Source organism: Vespa mandarinia, unplaced genomic scaffold, assembly GCF_050613455.1.
Source record: "Vespa mandarinia isolate Hongniang unplaced genomic scaffold, ASM5061345v1 scaffold_29, whole genome shotgun sequence".
Lineage (NCBI taxonomy): Eukaryota > Metazoa > Arthropoda > Insecta > Hymenoptera > Vespidae > Vespa > Vespa mandarinia.
In genome coordinates this window covers 71,183-85,442 of record NW_028197163.1, presented here as the reverse complement: position 1 = coordinate 85,442, position 14,260 = coordinate 71,183, and the positions used below count along the sequence as shown (strand labels likewise).

Sequence of the window (14,260 nt, the reverse complement as noted above, 5' to 3'; positions counted from 1 at the left end):
AAATATAGAATTTATTTTTTATGTAGATTGGGTGTCTATAATATTTTTTAACTTAGTTATAATAATTTCTAGGTTTGTAATATTATATAGATTAAGATATATAGAGGGTGATAAGAATATTAATCAATTTTTATATTACTAATTATAGAATTATAGAATTGGTGATAAATAAATATACACAAACAAACAAACGAGCACGCAGTCACACACACATACACACATAACCATGTACATATATATTTATAGTATGTGTTTGCGTGTGTGTATATAAATAAATATATATATATATACACATATGTGTATCTTTACTTAACTACGTGCACTTATACATACGTTATACGTACTCATATTCATGTATATAAGCGTTTACTTTATTGCTGTGAACATTGTAATATTATAGCAAAATTATTGAAATAAATTTCACATTTTTGATAAAAATGAACATTTTAATGAAGCACTCTTAACAGGCCATAAATTTTGTAATGTATAGAATACATGGAAGGATTATTGTAAATATAATGACATAAACACTTATTATAATTCTATATAATTGTTACATTGTTTAATTGACAAAGATAATAATGAAATCAATTGATAGGCAATAATGGAAATGAAAAGGTATGTAGTTTCAGACTTACAAAATGTATTTTTCCATTCATTTCATATCATTAATAAAATCACTATTATTTGCAAGATCTACATTTTCTATTAACGTCGGTTCTGAATATTCGAACAGTGGTGCGTGAGCTACCCTTGGCGAATTTATTACGCACTATACTAGATAAATCATATTCCGATGTCCCTATCGGTGATTCGACTAGGGATTGCCAGTATCTATAATTTTTGATATCCAGCTATTTGGAGAAATATCTAAGGACTCAGGAGTATCTGGTAATATTTCAACAATGCTACCTAGACATGTTAAACAAACTGGATTGATATTTATTGAATAATCCTTCCATCTGTCAATGATCTTTACTAAATATGTTTCAGATTGTATATCTTTTATATTTTCTTCTTCTAAAGATTGTCATATAATATCATAATATTCTTCGGCACACGGGAAGTAAACACATATTATTTTATTCAAAGACAAATTTTCTATTATATCATTCTCATTATTGTAAGTACGTTTTCAATTATATGGTTCTCTTCAATTGTATCACTCTTTGTAACGGACAGTTATATAATGAAAATCGTTGATATACTTGATGGATTCGAGACGTTAGGTATTATTAGAATCGTATAAAGAATTTCGACTAATATGTCTTACACCGTTAGTTGACAGCATCGATTTATCGCCCAATCAAAATGTCTTTGATATATTGTAGTTGCTTATATTTTCAGGCCTTAACGATTTGTGTTTAGAACGCATCTTTTTAGGATTTCTAAGTATTCGTGATGAATTTGTGAGTTGTGTCTGATTTATAATTGACGCAGATCTTCTGCAACTATATGATCATCCTAATAAATAATCTGCAATTACTTGCTTCAGTTCTCTATTACTTGCTCTTTCCAGATTAACAGATTCATTTCTCAATGTGTTTGAGAGATGAAACTGTTAATCAACAATATTGGATATAGCATGTTTTTATCTGTTGATGTATCATCGTCTTAGGAGAATTTCAATTGAAACAAATGCACGAATAGCTGTTGAGGCTATGTCGAAGAGAATAATACTGTTACAGAATGGTAGAAATCAAATGTTATATTAGCATTTCAGTTCACCGTATAAGTATATTATTGACTTCGTTTGAAATGTTGGCTGTATCACCTTCTGATAACATATAAAAATTAATCCCATTAATCATGACGAGACTTAATTATATTATAAAACGGAATTAATTGGATCAGCAACAGATTCAGGGATGTTTATCCTGTCAGAAAGATTATTATCACTCGGTGAATTATTTTCACTATCAAACAGATAAGTAATGTCACTTTCTGGGGAAGAATTTCTCTCGGGTATAACAATATTCTGTTCTTCTTCTTCGTCACAGTCATCAGAATCCCAATTAATTTCATCCACTATATATCCATCGTAACCCAAACATATTTCATAATCTTTATGCCTTTCACGTACAGTACGTGTTTGCACTGGAATACATGTAGCAGGACCATCTTTGTAATCAATTATGGTTAATCCTGCTTCGTCCAGAATTGTTTTCAGTGATTCAATTGTAATATTAAATTTTCTCAAGTTCAATACTAAAGATTCAAGCGACATTTCCCTTCGTATATTATCCAAATTTTGTGATTCTTCAAGATGGTAGAAAACTTCCTCCAAAATCTTTTCTGTGTCCGAACGTTTGTCAATTATAAATGGAAAATTATTCGAAGTTACGAATTTATATATATTATCAATTCCTAATGATTCTGAACAGTTCTCGTCGTTATTGCGATGAAAAACGGTCATTTGTGTGCGAGCACCTATACGTTCCGTACCTTCTGGTCCATTACAAATGCCACGGAACGATACATAATAATCAGGAAAACTTATAATTATTTTCTCCACCCTACAAATGAATGTAATTCATTAGAAAGTAACTATATTAACGTGCGCGTATATATGTAAGTATGTACGAATGTGTGTATTTATACATATACGTATACTTATATATACAAGAAACTAAAATGTGTAAAAAATATACCAGGCCTGAAATTGTTCTCTAGACCATTCAACCTTTCTTTCTGGATGCCGGAATCCGGAGAAATGAGGAAATAATTCATTACATTCTGCATTTGGCATTGTTACAATTGCTAATTTTGGTTTGATATAACCAAAGATCTTAAATGGAAAATCCTTTAATGCATTCGAATCTAAGTGTTCATTCCTAAAAAATTTCAATTATTAGTGTTCGTTGCAAATATATTATCAAGAGATAATTATCTTTGGTAATAACTCACATTTCCATACATATCGCTGCATCGGCTTTTTGCAATTTTTTGTCATTGCTAGAAACGCTTCTTTCGTAAACATGTATCTGTAGTGGGCCTTTTCTTAAATGTACAAAATCATGAACAAACGGCTTGGCTTTTAGCTTGTTATTTTCGAGAATACATCTATCAATATCTACGCACAATATTTCTTTTTACATCGGAGATACGTTTCAGGGAATCCAAAAAACCAAGATTTCCACAGCCAAAATCAATAATCTATAGGAACAATATGGAAACAGGTAATTAGAAAGAAATGTATAATACGATAAATTTGATTGAATTTACATAATATCTATCTAAAAGGATGATCTTTTGAGATCTTTCGAGATCTACACGAACCAGAATTAATGTTAAACAAATTAAATGTACAACTATGAAAAAGAATATTAATGTGATACCGAACCTTTTGTATCTTGCCACCGTATTTATCACTGCAAAGTACTTCGATCACTGCTTCATACCTTTGTATGTAAGCTGGCAAAGAATATCTTATTTTATCACCTATGTCGTAATCTCGAAGTATATAGGTATCCATCATGTTTTAGATTTTATTCGATACGGTACGCTCTACTTTCAAATTTTTTGTTTCTATCCTACAATACTATTAAATATATACTTTCCATAGAGATAAAATATAAAAAATAAAACTAGAATATTGTTCAGTACAAATTTACAATTAGGATGTTCACAAATAACAACGACGAAATTTAGTCGAAAAGATTGAACAAATGGCGGCCAAGTTACTGTGATGCTTCTTCGATGGCGAGCTCACAAGCTTCATCCATCTGACGTGTATGAAATGCCATAAATAGGAAACGATCGCACCATCGTCACTGATTGGCCTAACGTTTACATTAATCTTCTTCCACTCCAATCAAAAAATCTTCCATCCCACCTCCGTTATAATTACTAAAATATACCTGTCAAAAATGATATTTCGTTGAAACTGCTGCTGCAATGGAAGGTTCAGGATTTATGATCCACTATGATCCATGTTCTAAGTTATGAATATTTATCCCTCGTAAGTAATATATTTTGATCGGAAACATTTTGCTTAGACACACCTTATATAATATGTAATAGAGATGTCGCTAATAGCTAATAAGACTATATTATTTAATACGTAGGCGAAAGGTATTAGATATTGGGAACAATCGGTTCGTACTCTATATTCTGAGATTATACTCACTATACTCGAAATAATGTGATCCAATATTCCAATTAATAGACAATATATTAATCTAGTTTAAGTTAGAAATCATCACACATTAATTAGGATGGTCAGTGAAAGTTCAAAAACTGTACAATATCCATTATATTTTATCATTATATAATGTAAAAGTAATATTAAAGATACGCGCGATGCTTCGGAAGCCTATGACATAAACATCCATCGGGGTGGACATAATGAAATATTTAGATTTAGAATTAGAAATCTTAAAATATCAGGCACATTTGTACTATTGAAACAGGACAATGTATCACTTCTATATTGGTCTCTTGGAATAATTGAGAAGATGCATCTAGATAACAATGGTACCAAATTATCGAGACCGAATTGTCAACTGGAAGAAAACTGTTTAAAAGGTCAGACGAAAGGCTTTGTTGTTTACTTATAGAATGTACAAAGTGATTACTTGTTGATTCTATCTCGGTTCTTCCTCAGTCGAGTATTAATTAATATTTGCGACGTCAATTCAGTATTTTCAGAGATGACATACATACTGGCAGATATTGGCTTTGTAGTAATGTGTAAAACAAGTATGATTGCTCGAAAGTGTTGTAGAAATATTCATAAATATCTATATACATAATTAATTCGTTCAAGCATAATGTATAAAGTTACATTTCAATATTATGAATTCTGTTTCGTATGTCTCCAATTTCTTTAATGTAACGGAATAGGCCAGTTCCATTAGATAACGTGGTATTTCTACATTTCTGCTATGGTTAGGTAAATGCACTTTAAACTAATTTAAAATCCTTCAAAATCCATTTGTAATAACTCCTTTTTGGATAACAGTAAATAGATTACAAAAGAAAATCGTATTTACAATAATAAAATGATTATTTTACCTAGACGTATAAGCGAAGAACAACTTACTATAAACAATGCACATAAAGTTACATGGAAGAGAATGTCGAGTCCTTGAAAGTGGAAAACATTTAAAATGTGGAATACAAGATACAATGGAAATCACGTTGTAAACAGAGTCAATAACCATTGTGCTGCAAATATATCTGTTTCAACACCAAGAATGCAGAAATGTATATAAAGTTCGGAAAGTTGGTCCTGAAGAGAGAAATGTATTAATGAACTATAATTAGAGAAGTTATGTTTATATCACGGTATTGGGTATGAAAATGATTTGACTAACTTCTATCTAACGTTTCAATTGATAAAATTACATGTTAAGATTATCATATCTGTCTTAAGATTAATCTCGTATACTGTAATTGTACTTTCACCTTATCAGGATGCCAAATGTTTGTTTCCGGCATTTGCAAAAGCGCAAATTTTGTTAATTAATGTCAAATTATATCAAGCAATAAAATTAATCGATAATATTATGATATATGTATGATGCAAAAATGTTTAGGTTGCTTCAATTAATTATTTACAAAAATTACAATAAACTAGCAACTTATGAAATAAAACTTTGGCAATATGCAACTTCTAGTTTAAATGCTGCATAAACTTTACGTATTTTGTTCAAAGAATCCTGGCCTAAACCATCGGTCCCTTTGAGAAAATCATGCACTGGAATAATTTCGTTTATGTCCCTCCATATAACACATTCACAGTAACATTTCTGTTAATTTACTTCATATACGTTTTGTTAACAATATCGCATTACATTATATATCATACATAATGTCACATTAACAAGGTAAAAGCAAAGTGGTGTAGTATGGTGGGAAATTAATCTAACATGATAAACCTAGTAATCATTGTTCCATATTTGTACATCATCTCTTGGGAATTGAATCAATTACTTAGAAGTTGACATACCTCTATGCGTTATGTTCCATGAATTCCTTGTTTTGTAAGTAATATTAAAAAATCGAACTGTTATCATTTCCTCCAACGTCTCCAGGGCTTGGCAATTCATCTGCAGAAAAATCTTTCGATACCTCTCCTGCTCAGCATAACATTTATTCATTTCCATCTATGGGTGCATAAATAAAAATATATATTATTGACATTATAGAAATTTTATTACATTGTATTATAATAAAATCTGAATATTATATCATAATATTTTAAAGACCTGAATTTATTCTCACCGTGAGATTTTATGTGACGACGCATATTGTCGAAGCTCATTAAAGGGCAATATTTTTTCTGTTCCTAACCAATTCTTCTGATGTTTCTATACCTTGTACGTCGTAATGAAATTCCATCGCCAGATATTATCTGTATTAAAAAAGTCAGTCTTAAAAAATTTATAATGATAATAATTTGTGTAATGATAAGAATACTATTGGATGTGAAAAGCAATTTACGTTTTTAGACATAAGAAAAATTATTGTACTAAATATCTCTTATTAAAGTACCAAAATCTATCATTTTTGGAAATACTTTAACAGGAGAATCGAATCAAACTAATTCGCTGGTACTTCTTATAACTGAATGAGCTGCTATTTTAATGAAAATTTTGTCCTCTCTTGATACCTTTATATCAAGAGTTTCCAAAACTGGGTTAGCTGGATCTCCCTGGTCACATATATGGTAAAATCAATCCTGGAATGATGAGTCAGTGCTAACTTGATGTAACAACAACAACTATTATAAATACGATATACATGTCTATTAAAAATATTTAGTAGATAAACAGGCAGAAGAAATGGTTTGATGTCGTATAATTATTTATATCAATCATATATCAATTTATTGTCATATTAAAATTGTATACCATTTCAAATTAACGCATATTGCTATGTTTCACCTCATGTACAGTGTTATCAGGAAAACCAATAAATGTTTCATCTACAATAATTATACACCGTTGCTTACTGGATACTAGTTGTATAATCAAACAACTATGCGTAACTAAATTAATCCTACCTTTGAAATACTTCCTATCCTTAGGAACTGTACTACTTCATTTTTGCCATCTTCCTCCTTTACTTCCACGATAATTTCATGAATAAATACATGAGAATTAAATGCTTCATCGCCTGAGTCATAATTATTATGGTCAATCACGGTTAATGAATTTATCATTGATCGTTATGTTCAGTGGAAGGATTTAAAATAAGAATCTGACTTTTGTTCATCCTGCTTACAAATGATTAATTAATAATGGATTTCGTGGTAATCGAGAAAAGCAATGAAATTAATTATAATATAACACTTACTGCGCTTTGTATATCACATCTAAAAACATGATATTGATAAATAGCAGTTTCCACGTTTTTGCAATGAGACCATATGAAAGCAAAGCACGCGGGACAAAGTCCGGAACTTTCTCCACGTGTATAAAATGAAATTAATAGTATTTCATATTGGGCAATTATTTGCTAAATGACAACATCGTATAAACTAGACAAATCATGATAATTATGTATTTTAATCAATGGTAAAGTACGTTTTATTATATCGTAATTAAAAAAAGAACTTCCACTACAATTTTCATCTTTAGCATATCGAATTTTTATCCTATAAAGTTCCTTGGGATCTACTTTGTACAAAGACTGAAATGTTGATACCCAATTTAAGATATTGTTCGGCATTAAAAATATTCATATTACGTTTTATTTCACTTTATGACTTTGGTGCATTCACTGCTACAGCTCCCAGATACGTAACACGATTGAAAATTATGCATTTTTGTTGATCATACTGTAATTTGTATAATTCTAAAACAAACATATTTTCCTTTTGCTATGTTTAAATTTACTTCTATATCAAATCTCCTGAATCTGCTTAGTCGTAGATTAAATACATATACTACCATTCCTCCTCTTTAAAATCATTTGGTTTCATAAAGTCTTGCATTTCTGTAGCATTTATACAGGAACTAACTTTATAAAATTTCCTCTCTCCCCTTTCTTAGCTGTTTGTGGACCAGGATACGTTACATTTTAATCTCTACACACCATTATTGAAACATCCCTTAACACCTTCAGACATTTGAATGAGTAAATAAATAATCATATATCTTGTAATTTTTCTTATGATTAACTCTCTTTTCATACCTTATGAAGATTATATTGCAGCTCATCGAAATTTTTGTTATTGACAATTTTTAACATTGGTTTGGCTAGAAACGTTCATTGTACTTTGTTAACTCAACAATTCCTATTCATCGCTGCTACCGACTCCACAGTCTTGACAATAATACTAAACTACATATTTATATCTGAAATGAACGTGTTCTATATATTATATTCACATTGTAAAACCAGATAAAGCATTACGCTCAATTGGCTAGAATTAAATGAAATATTATGTAAAAAAATGAATAAAAGTGGAAGAAAACAGGGCAAAGAGAAATGCCTCTATTTATATTATTACTCGAACATGGTGATAATATAACTCCCTAATTATTTAGACAGAATTTTAATATTTTAAGCTTAAAAGTCCATAAAAAAACATAATGAAACATTATGGTGTACGATTCGACATTCAATGGAGGTAAATAAATACGATGAGACAAAGAGAATTTTGTAATTCTATCACAGTCACGATGAGAATTCATTCATAGTATGTTAAAACGATAGAAAATATAGAATTAATGTTTCAATACAAATCTAGGAAAAGAAAATTGTGCTTAATAATGATTGCTTGTGCGAATTTTTGTACGACATAATGGCACGAATTGCTAACCAACTCAAAACAACGATATTTATCTTATTCCCAATGTCTTGAATCATATAATTCGCATTGCTTACAGATCCTTTCAGAAATACGCAATATTCCCTAAAATATACTTCAAGTTCATCACCTATTATGTCTCCAAATACAAATGGTGAGTATTATCTTCAGTTTTACTATTAGCTTATTATGGAGTAGAATCAATATTATTGTAACTTTCGCTTGGGCGTTCGGATGCGATTGAAGGATCTATCGTGGACTTCGTTTTATTTCAATGAAATTTCGATTAGAATATCTCGCCAGCGCTAATTTTATAGTAGAGTCAGCTTTATTTTAACACACACGTCAGTATCGCTTAAGTGTTTAAAAATCCTAACGAGGATTATACTTTCGTTGCCTGAAATTCGAAAAGCACGAACGGTCGTGCTTAATAATCGTTTGCTAGCTTTAGTTGTGTTTGCATGCCTTTCAGTGTCATATTAGTTAACTTTTAGTTGCTTCTTTGATGATCCTTGAATCCTCACAGTTGCATTTTACCTTCGATTTTTTGATTTAGGGTTGAATATGTGTTACGTTGTTTTACGAGCATCATTTGAATCAGAATACAATCCGAATATAACGAAATACGAACATGTTACACTGCTAATTATATTTCAACATATAAAAGGTTTCGATATAGTAGGTTTCTAAATTAATCCTCAGAAAACTTCTCTATAGCACTTATTTCGTTTCCTATTAAATTTATTCCCATTTTTCTCCTATTTATAATTATATATATACCTTTCGGATAGGACCTCTGAGAGAGGCGTTGCATCTTGTTTGCTTCTTATTTGCGTCTGCTGTACGTCTAACCGAATTTCGTGTGTCTACATTCTATCTAATTGCCATTTTGAAAACTCTTCATCACTTATTATTTGCGTGTTTCAGCTTTACAGTTGTATTTTATATATCTTGTTTATGTATACGTTGCGTAATGAGTGGATTATATTTTGTATCGCATTCCAACTTGAATATATCAAAATTCATACATTTTACTTTTCCGGTTATACAGAAACAGGTAAATAGAATAAGTATAGTAGATTAATAAAATAATTTCTTTGATATCTTTATCATCGCATTTATTTCGTTGTCATTCGTATTTAAACTTATTTACTCTTTTATTAACAATTATTTATAAGTTTCGTTTAGAATATTCGAGAATAGGTTTATATCTGATTTGGGTCTCGGGTGCGTCTGCCTGCTTTATTTGTTTCCGGTTTGTTACACTTACCTTTCAGTTTCTACTCAGTCGCTTCTTTTTTGCAATTCCATCTGTATTGTGTCAATTTAAGAATATTTTCTGTATCTGATTCGAACTCACATTCATATATTTACGTACATTTTCCTAATCATATTTCAACACATTAATAAATGGTATATAGTAGAATTCTAAAATAATTCGTATGAATATTTTTATATCGATCGTATAGAGTTGTCCTTCTTATGTACATTAAAGTATTATCCTATTAATAATTATTTATTTGTATCAGGTTGGATATTTGTGTATAGGTTTGCATCACGTTTGCGTATAGAATGTGTCAAGGTTGCTACTTGTGTGCCTTTACTTATTTTATTAGTATCAGCATGCGTTTTAGTTACCTTTTACTTATCTCTTAGTTACTACGGTGTTGTGTCTGTATTTGCGACAATTACATTTTTCATCCGATTGGCAGAGACTCGCTTGCGCCTGGTAGCATTAATTTGAGAAAATCTTCTGTATGTAATTCCAACTCTAGCGTATATATGTACGTACATTTTGCTCATCATACTTAAACACATAAATAGATTGGTTATATTATGATTTTATTATAATCCCTATGAGAAACTTTCTTCCGTACATATTGACTTATATTTTCTGTATATTTTTATATTTTTTGCTATTTACTATTATTTATTAGCCTTTTTGAAAACTTTTGAGAATATTGTAGCGTTTATTTAAGGTCTTTTTCGCAACAACATTTTGTTTTGGAGTTTGTTTGCTTGCTTAAGTAGGACCTGTATGCGTTTTACTTGCCTTTCTCCTACTTCTTAGTAACTTCATAGTTGCCACTGTAAAGATAATAGTCGCATTTATATTTGTTAGGTTGTATCTGCATTGCGTTACTTTAAGTATATATGTTGAGTCAGATCCTAGCACAAAAATATAAAAAGCTTATACTTTACACTACTAATCATTCTTCAACAGATAGAGAGGTTGGATATAGTAGAATTCTAAAATAAATCCTTTGAAAATTTATGTATATTTTTTATAATGTTGTCATTCCAACTCATTTACTAGTATTTAATTATTATTTATAAATTGCAGGTAGGATTTTTAAGAATAGGGTAACGCCACGGTTGCCTCTAGTTTCGTTTGGCTAGCTTTCATTTCAATAAGATTTCAAATCTCGTTTTGAAATCTTATTCAAAAAATTTTATTTAAATAATCCAACAAAGATTCAATCGAACTCAAACTGTAGTATGTAAAATGCTACTGTGAAAATTCCAGACGAAACTAAGAAGCAACTAAGAGGTAACCAGAATGCAACTGTTACGCATGCAGGTACAAATAGTACTGTCAAACCTAATTTGGCTCAAATTAGAAGCGATCCAGACGCAAGGAAAATGCAAACGTGATCAAACTCTGTTCTCATAGGATCTTCTAGGGTCTTATACGTATTAAATAATTGTAGTGTAAATATGATTGACAAGAAAATAAATGCGCCAGAAATATCTTTTAAGACATAATTTTAGAATTCTATTATATACTATCCATTTATACTTTGAACATTTTTCATAGATAATCATAATTAATCATATAAATATATTGGAAATAGAAGAATTCCATAATGATTCCTCAGATAAATTTTCTATCCTACTTATTTTGTTGTCTTTCATATATTAACATACTTACTCTTCAATTAATTATAATTTGTAAGTTTGGGGTGGGTCTTTTGAGAATAGGGTTACTACATGTGTGCGTCCGGTTTGCGACAGGTGTGTTGCTTTATTTTTGTCTGCATGCGTTTCTGTTGCCTTTTAGATACCTCTTGGGTTCTTTTTAGTTCCATCGGTGAGCGTCCTTTTGTATTTTACAATCGATTAAGTTTGATTTGCTTCTGTGTTGTATTATTTTAAAAATAAGTTTAAAAACTGACTCAATTTCAAAAATATGTAAGAACGTATATTTTACACGTATTTTCAAACTTCACCGTACAAACAGGTCGCAGATATAGATGTAATAGATAGTGGAATTCTAAAATAATATCTTAGAGTTCTGTACTATCGCACTTATTTCAGTGTTATTCCTATATTCTTATTTACAATCTTATTAATTATTACTTAAAAATATCAGGCTGAAGTTTGAAAATAAGTTTACATCACTTTTGCGTTATGTTTACCTATGTTTTGAGTCAGGATTTCGTCAGGTTTGCGCCTAATGAGCGATCGCTTGTTATAATTTTGTCTGCGTGCGTTCCAGTTGCCTTTTTTTCACCACTTAGTTTCATTCTATATGAGCCAGAATTTGTCTTATTCCAGTTTCATTTTACTTTCGAATTGTTGAGTCAGGGTGGCGTATCGGTTGCTATATTTAAAGAGTATCATTTGAATCTCATTCCAATTGGAAAGTAAAGAAGTATGTATGTGTTACACTGTTTATCATATTTCAACAGATGAAAGTATATGCTATACTTTATTTGAAAATTACTACTTGGAATACTTTTCTATAGCACGTATTTCTTTGACCATCATATTTATTTTTATTTGTTTTATTTGAATATATCGAAGCACATACATTTACATTTCCAATCAAAAATCGACAAATAAATAGATATGCTTTAGTAGAATTCTAAACTAATTTCTTAAAAAACGTCTCCATGTAACTTATTTCTCCATATTTACTATCCTATTAATTATTATTTATTATTCTCACGTAGGACTTTTGATGAAAGGGTTGTTTCTACTTTACGAATTCTATTGCACTAATTTTCTTGTCATATACATTAATTCATTTATCTTCAACTAATTATTTTTTAAATGTCTCGGTAAATTACTTTGAGAATTGGGTATCGTTTGTGTTAGTTTTTTGTTAGTTTTTCGTCTCGGATACGTCAGGATTGAATCAGTGTTGAGATAGAGTTCTTCAGAAATGCATCTGGGATTCATTAGAGTTTCTCAGGGGTGGAATTATGTTTAGTATATATCTTGAATATGATTTCAGATCGAACATATTCAAGTACTTATATTTTGCATCTATCATCAACTGATTAATAGAATGAATATAAAGGAATTCTAAAATTATTTACTAAAAAACTTTTCTATCGAATTCATATAATTGTCTTTCCTTTTTATGCTTTTTTATTAACTCATTTATAATTATTATAAGTCTCGGGTATTACTTATTTAATATATGGTTGTGTCAGATTTGCGTCTGGGTAGCGTCGGATTTGCGTTTTATTAAGAAAAGAGTTTGAATATAATTACAATTCGCATTTATGTAGGCCGAAACATTTTACAATGCAGATAATACTCCAACAGATAAATATATTGGAAATAGTATAATTCTAATATAATTTTTTAGAAAACTTCTCTATCGCACCATTTCCTTGTCACACCTAATTATTTTTATGTTCTCCTCTATTAATTGCTATATACTACTCTCGTGTAGGAACTTTGAGAATAGGGATGAGTCACAATTACAACTTGTGTGCGCTTGCTCGTATGATCTTTGTCTGCATAAGTTTCAGGTATTGTTTGTTAATTTTTAGTTGCGTCTCAGTTGCGTTTCTAAAAATCGCAGTTGCATCTTACAAATATTTAATCGCTTCAGGGTTGCATTATTTCACGATTATATTTTGACTCTGATGTCATAGTAAAATTCTAAATATATTTCTTAGAAAACCCTTTTGTATGTACTTCTTTATCATTCATAATTACTAACCTATTTACTATTGTATTTAAATATCAGATAGGACCATTGTGGAAAGGATAACGAATTCTTTGGGTCTGATTGGCGTCTTATTTACGTCTGGTTTTGTAACGCTTGTTGTAGTTTAGTCTGATTGCATTTCTGGTGTCTTTCAGTTACTTCTTAGTGAGTTCTTAATTGCATATCTAAGCTTCATAGTTACATTTTACCTCCAATTGTACCAGAGTAGGACCATATTCTCCAGTAGAACCGTTGAAAAAAGATTGCAATATTTGTGCGTCTGATTAGCATCTGTTCTGCGATAGTTTGCTATATTTGTATCTGCATGAATTTCAGTTGCTTATAGTTATGTATTATTTGCTTCGTGTTAGCCTGTGCTAGAGTCATATTTGCATTCTACATCCAAATGGCTGTGTCCGGTTGCATCTAGGTTGCATTATTTTAAGAATATTTATTGAATCTGATTCCAACTCGAAAATATAATAGTACGTACATATTAAACTACTAATCATATTTAAACAGAAAAATATATAGGATATAGTAGTATTCTT

General features: G+C 30.1%; 3 pseudogenes; all 3 read right to left on the bottom strand.

Annotated features, from left to right (window-relative positions):
- Positions 1–4,763: 4,763 nt before the first annotated feature.
- Positions 4,764–5,438, bottom strand: LOC146872162 (rab GTPase-activating protein 1-like; annotated as a pseudogene).
- Positions 5,439–5,585: 147 nt separating this feature from the next.
- On the bottom strand, positions 5,586–6,670 carry LOC146872161 (rab GTPase-activating protein 1-like; annotated as a pseudogene).
- Positions 6,671–6,866: 196 nt separating this feature from the next.
- Positions 6,867–8,077, bottom strand: LOC146872160 (rab GTPase-activating protein 1-like; annotated as a pseudogene).
- Between the last annotated feature and the right edge of the window lie 6,183 nt (positions 8,078–14,260).